We start from the raw sequence: 8,014 nt of genomic DNA, 5'->3' as shown, positions 1-8,014 counted from the left end.
AATTGTCTTCTCTATGTAAAGAGGGGAAAAAAAGATTAACATAATAAGACAACATTTGAAAAAAGACAGAACAGCTGCATCCAGAAAGTCCCACCCTGAAAAGAAAACATGGGGCCTGTCGCAGCTGACCCATGAAAAAACTCTGACCTCAGAAGGAGAAAACAGCGCGTTGATGAAAATCCCACATAAAAATTCTAAACTGCTGTGATACTACAGCAGGGAGAACGAGCTCCAGGTGTTTGATATGATCCTCCCTGCCTGCATCTCTGCGCAGGAGGAAGTGAAGCCCACAGCGTGCAGGATACTGCTCACCTGCTCACCTAACTCGCTTCCTCGCTGCTTTTCTACTTCTGCATGTCTTCCTGCCGCCATTTCTACCCAGCTGTGTGTCGAGGCAGCTGTGCTCCGGCGGTTCTTTCACACATCTGCCTTATTCTTCCTTAAATGTCATAAGACTTTGATCTTTCCACTTTTTCACCTCTGACTCAAAACTTTAAGGATTTTTGGGTCACACTGGTCAGTTCCCCAGTTTAAAAAAAGGATTCTCACCCTTTGAATTTGTGCACGTTTCATCACTGACATCACCGGATCCACTACAATACTGGGAAATTACCCTGCCTTGTTATACAAACTTGCAATTAAATCTCTATGTATGTCATCATCATTTGAGAAAGAATGTTCTCAAAAGCAGGAGAAACGGTTTGGAAACGGCGCAGTCGGCTCGGCCCAAAGCTGTTACAGCAGCTGATGGTTCGAAATACAAACGTGTGAACGAACCTCGTTCAGTCTGTTTCTGGTCTTTATTGAATTTGCCTGCAATTACTTTTTAAATCCAGCAGATGTAACTTGCAGTGACAGCAACACAGTGTCAACATAGTGTTGACACAGTTCGGGAAATGTGCCTCATCTGCCTATCACTAGGAGGCCTGGCTCGGTTTCTAAGCTAGCTATTTCAAACTTTTGTCAATACCCCAACCAGGTGTGTTACGTCCACAGACGAATGATCTTAACTGGGACGAGTGGAAGCCCCGAATAAACTGGCAAAATATAGGGAAAACAATGTCAGTCGCCCCGTTCGATACTCGCGTCTCTCACCTCTGACGTCCATCATGGCGCCTCCAATGATTCACTGACGTAGCTGCAAAAGGGTCTCTTCTCGTTTTTTAGGCATTCGTTCACATTCTCACCTTGAAACTCAAGATTCCGACAGAACCACACGACTTCAGAGCCCGTACAGTTTGAAAACCGATATTATAATATCTAATTGACCTCGGAAACCAGAGCTTAACACACTGTGACATTGTGTTTATTTTATTTTTCTTTTCTTTTTTTTTTTAAAACAATCTATTACTTAAAAGCAGATAATAATTGGACGAAAAATAGATATCGGATCATGCGTTTTGTGAGCAGCTTTTATGATGGCGAACAGATGTCTTCCTTTAAATCTCTCCCCTCATTCACTCTGCCTGCCATCAGACCAGACAACAAATAACCAAAGATGTCATTTTCATGGCAGGGAGCTCCACAGAAGCACCCGGCCAGCTCAGTCAAACCGGAGGAAGCTATTTGCTGACAAATGGGATTTGGTGCCGGGCTTCAGCTGCATTTACTGGTGGGTTTTATTGGCTGAGGGAGCGCAATATCATGGCGGTTTTCTTCTCCATGCCTCTCCAGCAGAGTGGATAAACGTTGCAGGGAGCAAAGAGGAATGCTGGTCACGCAGCAGTGCTGTTAAACGGTGGCAGGAGACCAGTGAAGAGAGTGGGCACCGGACGGCAGATGGAGAAAAGATCCGGCAGGAGAGCGGAGGAATGCAGTGTGTCCGTTATAAAGTCCACTTTACCTGTTCACAGGCTCATTTTATAGGTCTGGTTTAGTTTTTCATCAAATAAAACGCTTGAGGACGGGGCTGAGGGTGGGGGTGAAGGAGTGGGGAGCAAAATTCTGAGTATTGCACCAGAAATGAAAATGGAAAGCAGGAACAGAGCAGGCAAAATGCAGACATGTCCTACATGAAGTGTTTTAATCGCTGTTTTAGTTCTGAAATTGACAAATGTTCCAGTAATGACTTCATACAGCTTCTGACAGGAGAACAGAAAACGCTGCAACACGGTGATCCAACAGGAGGCAGTGTTGCACAGGGCTTTGGTCTGCAGGAAAGGGGCTGTTTTATTCAAGCTTTATCTTTCAGAGGCAACCCTGAAGCTGTCAGTGAGCAGCGGGGCTCAGTTAAAGGCGAGGCGACACGTGTCACGGTCACGACTCACAAACCCACCGAATCTAAACCGGATCTAAAACTTAACCTAACCTTTTTTTTTTTTTTGGCTAATTAAATAAATGAAAGATGAAGAAAAATTTTGACGTTATCTGAATTCAAGGTTTTGTTCCAAAAAATATTCCTTGTTAGATTGTTAAATGTTAGATTTATCTTTTGTCTAAACCAAAAGATAAATCTAACAAGTCTAAAAGGCCCAGCAGAGTCGCACGTATTCACCACCAAGTGTTTATTAGTCGTGGTTTGATGAATATTCAAAACAATATTTAAAAGGTATGAAAAATGTTTTTGTCAAAATAGTCTAAATATAACATGTACAATGGCACACATTAGTCATCAGAGGAAAAACAAAACAGTTATCCCTCTTTCAATGAAGTGAATGATAATTATAGCTTTACTAAAAAAATGATAAAAACCGGATATATGTTACGTGCATTTAAAGCAGAAACTATTTCCAGAGGAAGATGTATGACGGTTTAATTCTGTTTCGCTCTCTCAAAAAAAAGAAAAGAAGAAGAAAAAAAAACAACCACCTGTATGATAATAGAGTCATAGCCCCCCCACTTATTCTGAAATGCTCAATTTCAAGTAAAAGGAGTGTGATGTGGAGGAAAATGTGACTCGGGGGTCTTTGAATGAAAAACAGCCATCCTCAGAGCTGCTGCTGCTGCTGCTGTTGCTGTGGGAGAGGATGAGTGAGAGTGTAGGTGGGGAAGTGGGGGCTTTCAAACCACAGCAGGTAGGCAACAGTGACAGGTTTACCTCCCCCTGCTCGTACACTATGGACCTGACATCCTGTCTGCCAGCACACACACACACACACACACACACAGAGAAAGAGAGAAAACAACACGGAGAGGCAGAAAGAGCCCAGAGAGGGAGACAGACTCCGGAGAAGGCCGTCGGCTCCGGCTGTTCTACTGAGGGATCTACGGGTGGCCCCAGGTAAGGAGGGTTTGAAAACTTAGGCAACGCCGTTCAGCAGCTGGACACACATGAGGTCAAAATTATAATTCTGTTATCAAGGAGGACAACAAACGTCTAATATGACCGTGGCAGGCAGAGGTCAGGACATCATGGCAACTACAGCAGAGTTTACTTTCTATTTGTCTTTTTTTTAACACTAAAAGGAATTACATATCATCAAACATTTTTTAAAGTTTGTATTAAAAAAAAGTTAGAAACTGAAAGCCTGCTTGTTTAGGTATAAAGAAGAACACATTCCAGTTCAGTCCATTTCTTCGTCTGAGCCTCATCACACTTCTTGGATGTGTCTGACTGACTCCTGTTGAACTTCTCCTCTGTCACTTAGGTTTATTTAAACAGGAGTGTCGGCCATTACGGGCTTGGCAGCTGCACCGTGCTGCATCTCTGATCCTCTGTGGGAGTCATATTATCATAGAGAACGATGACGGCTGCAAGGGACTCAGGCTGGGGGCCAAAGGGCAAAACGTTAACTCTCCAGCTCTGACGTTACCCAAAGTGGAAGGGATACAACGGTGCACATTTTATACGGAGGTGCTACATAAAACTGGAGCATTAAGACACTCCAAGTGTGATCAAATTCTCTGGACCTTTTTCCAATCCGCTGCATACCTTAATAACTGTGTCATCAGAGGATATTGAACACAGGAAGTCCTACGATCTTGTAGTCGATAGTTAGAAGTCTTAAGTGACAAAATTATTTGTCTCAGCAAAGAAAAAAATAAAAACACAAAGCAACCACTTATCACTGTAATACTCTAGATTCCATCAGCGATAGAGATTGTTTGCACTAAAGTTTAACTTTTCACTCAAGGAGGGAAAACTTTGCTGCAACAGGAAGTCAGAGTTTTGCAGAAAATATTTTGCATAAATGGAGAGAGGTGTCTTTTCTTTTTTTTTTTTCGTTGAGTCAATGCACAACACTGATTATTGGAATGTAATTATCAGTGGGTGGATCTCCTTTACCAAAACCTCTCTGAGATCTTTAAACAATTACAGCCTCTTTTTTTCTTCTTCTTTTTTTTTTCTCCCCCAGCACGCAAAAATAAACATTTAAATTGTTATGCTTTTCTGAAGTGAATAGGATATGTCGCCTTGGGCCTTTTATGTGTGCTCTAATCTGTCTCTAGTCGTTCGGTGTTTTGACAGTGAAGATCGAGGCCGGGGTGATACGAAACCGAACCAAAAACCACAAGCATGTTGTGCGCAGACGACGTTCTGCAGCTGTAAGAAAACGAAAATTGGGTTACACACACTGCCTCGTGGACAGATTAAACCCCAATTATTATTATTATTATTATTATTTTGAGACGCTTATTTCTCATCGTTGTGGACTAAAATCTATCCTTCTGCTCTCATCGGAGAGGCCTCATTAAACCAGGGTTTGTAAATTGCCTCTACATAAATTATATCTTTATGTGTTTGTATCTAATGTTCTAGACAGCTTTAATCCACTAAGTATTTGAATTTAAAAAGTAATCGTTTATTTTAACGAACTCTAATGTTAACCCGTTGATTAAAAAAAGAGACTTGTTTTCTAGTCCGTAGCGCCTAAAAACAAAGGATTTGGTGGGCGGAGTGGAGTTTAATTCCGTTCTTGTCCACTAGGCGCCGCTGTTGACCTGTATTCTGACTCGAGCAGCAGAGCCTTCCCTGACTTTCACATTGACGAATACAAACATTCAGGCCGAAAGTTTGCAAACGTTTGGGAATGCGGAAGGATGAGTCCAGAGAGGATGGACTGGAGCGAAGCGACGGGAAATCTCACTAAAATTACAAAAACATAAAACGTAACAACATAAAAAATGGTTGGTTTAAAAATATTGGAATTATGTAGATTAGCTATTGTTATTTTTCATGTCAGAGGAAGCATGTTTATGTAGCACCAAGCTTTGGTACTGAACAGAAGCTCAACCAAACTGTAATGTAAATAAATGATCGACAAACGCTACATCAGCTCTTCATACTAACCATAAGAGAGGTCAGTATGCGGGAAAAAAAAATGAGCAAACCATTTGGAAATGTATTTTTTTAATTATTATTAACACTTCACTGAAAAAAAAAAACAAATGTTGGAATTTAGCCAATTTAAATGTTGGGACAAATTTGCATACACTTTCTTTGAGTTCATTGTATTAAATATTTCTAAGAAGAAATCATATGTTTAAAAGCTAAAATAATATTTAAATATAAGTAGGTATATTTAAGTATACTTGGAATGAATGAGCCAACTCATTCTTCTGGATTTTATTTATTTTTTTAGAGATAAACAAAGACAAGTTTTAGATTATATGCATAAAACATTGATAAAATAGGAACATAGCTGTTTAATGTATTGTCAACCTTTTTGTCTTCTTTTAGAGCGACTGCTTGAGATTTGAGAAACTTGACTTTAAATGCTGTTAAATCTGGATACAAACTTCAGTTGTTCCTCCAACACAGAAACCTACCCAACCACAGGTCTTCTTAAAACTGCTAATTTTTGCTTGGTGGATATATTTATATATATTTATTTGATAAAGAATGCAATATACACATAAGCCTTTTTTAAATTTATTTATCTTATTTTTATTTATTTCTTTTTGCTGGACAGTGGACACGACAAAAAACAGTCCTGTTGACTGAACCAACAAATTCTGTTAACTTTGGAGAGAAAAAAAATATTTAGGAACTAAAAGAAAGTTGTTAATGTTGTTGCAAATAATTAAACTTTGCATTTCAATTTTAATACAGAAAAAATTTACAAACTGACCTTGATAATTTTTTTAAATTCCCTTTATAGTGTTGTCACAACACAATTCGCTCAGGGTTTATTGGCTGTCCTTTACCTTACGCTATTTATTCAAATTGTGTAATTCACATCATAATGCTATGATAAACATGTTAGATCATGCAAGTTAACAAAAAAATAATAAATTAGGTTGTGCTCACAAATGACAAAAGGAAAAATTCAGAGGATAGAGTCAAGTCTATCAAGTGATAGAGTTTTTATTTTATTATTATTTTTATTTCATTTTTCAAATCCAAACCTCAGAATCTACTTTTTTTTCACCCTGACCACAATGAAATAAAACGATTTAATGAGGCGGATCTTGGATATACCCTTCATTTGGCAAATGAGCTGTATAGTTTGAAAAAAAAAAAAAAAAACTTCTTGTAAGCTGCTTAAGATTCCAAAAAAGCACGTTTTCGAAAGCGTGGAGTTGGAAGGGAAAAAAGCCGCTCAGGGTTTCCCCCATGCGCTTTCCAAGCAGCGTCTCCAGAAGGAAGGTATCAGCCTTGGCCGCGCCGCGGTGTGTGTGAGAGGTGTCAAAGAAAGGCAGGTTGAACGGAACACGCTTCTCTACTATGGTCTGGAGCCTTAGTTGCTATCCAAACACAAATAAACAGAGGGGAACATTGGAGTTAATGATAGAGGAGGTGGGGGTGGAGGTGGTGGGAGACGGGGGAAGGCGTGTCAGAGGGCGGGCTGAACGCTCCAGAGTCCCGTAGCCCTAAAAAGTGAAGAACCGCACACTTCCAGCCCCAGCTTCGGACGGGACTCCCACGCTGCTGCCGCCGCTGCCGCTGCCGCCGCCGCTGCTGTCTCTTCTCCAGAAAAACTCTCTTCGCCTCTTTCCACAACTTTTCACAACTTGTCACATCCCAGCAAAGGTCCGAGACATCAGAGTTTGGCTGCATGGCTACATGAAAGTTTCATGGACTTGGATGTTGGAAACGTTTTATTGGAGCTCGTCGCCTGTGTAGTTACTGTGGATTACTGACATACCGCAGGACCCTTGGCAGCTACTTATTGGGGTAAGATTGTGTTTGGCAGGGTGCATGTCAGTCCTCCGCTGGGAGAGGAGCCAGTCTCACGCAGCCCACTTGTTAGATCACTTTAAAAAAACCCTTCTAATTAGAAAGAATACTTTACTTTTTTTCACCCCCTTTTTTGTTGCTGTTTCACTACGTCCTGACGTAAATGGACCAAACCAAAAGGTCCGTTTTTTCAAAAATAATAAAACTAGACTGATAATGTGCAAGACTAGACATCTACGTCTGATGACATCCGACATGAGGACGTATCTCCCTCACGTTGTGACATCACTGACCTCTGTCCGTGCAGAGCGCGAGGCGTCACTGAAACAGACAGTGGCCTTCGACTTTAGAAATACATTTAAGCGAGATATTAAAGATTTTAAACGAGACACTCAGGTTGCTGCTAAACTGGGGGGGCAACAAAAGGAAAAAAAAAAAAGAAGTCCAAAGGTGAGGTGTAAACGAGCTGAATGAAAGCTGCTCCACTGGCCAAAGAACAAGTGTCTCCACGGTGATTTATGCTGCACCTGTGCAAAAATGATATTTAACCCCACCGCATGTGACAGGGAAACCAAAGTCCAGGGAATTCAATCATATCTGCTGCAAAAACAAAAGGGCATGTGCAGCCTGTCCAAGAGCTTCATGTCTGTCCTCTCCAGGTGAGCACAGAGATATCTTATCCACAGCGTAAAAAGCGCGCAGATTTATATATTTATGTATATTTTCCAGCTATCATAATATTTCATCTTATGTAGTCAGTCTAAATAAAAAAAATACTTTTAGTTTTCATTCTTTTCTGAATATCTGACCGCCTGATAACTGCTGGATCATTTCCACTTCCACTTTCACCATCTGGAACTCCTACAACTTCCACGACAGTTTTTTAAAAAAAATATTATTTTTATATTTGTGTGTGTGTGTGTGTGTGTGTGTGTGTGTGTGTGTGTGTGTGTG

General features: G+C 40.6%; 1 protein-coding gene across 2 annotated transcripts in view; it reads left to right on the top strand.

Annotated features, from left to right (window-relative positions):
- Positions 1 to 6,770: 6,770 nt before the first annotated feature.
- Positions 6,771 to 8,014, top strand: part of osr2 (odd-skipped related transciption factor 2) — a 4,272-nt gene continuing 3,028 nt past the window's right edge. Inside the window, exon 1 of one of the 2 annotated variants that reach the window (XM_007550479.2) lies at positions 6,771 to 7,057. The gene's annotated coding sequence lies outside the window, so the exon portion shown is untranslated. The remainder of the gene's footprint in view (positions 7,058 to 8,014) is intronic. The other variant, XM_007550480.2, reaches the window with a different exon arrangement.

The sequence above is a fragment of the Poecilia formosa genome, unplaced genomic scaffold, assembly GCF_000485575.1.
Source record: "Poecilia formosa unplaced genomic scaffold, Poecilia_formosa-5.1.2 Scaffold36, whole genome shotgun sequence".
NCBI classification, from domain to species: Eukaryota; Metazoa; Chordata; class Actinopteri; order Cyprinodontiformes; family Poeciliidae; genus Poecilia; species Poecilia formosa.
Note: the sequence above shows the minus strand (reverse complement) of the source record. Positions and strands in the feature narration are given on the sequence as shown.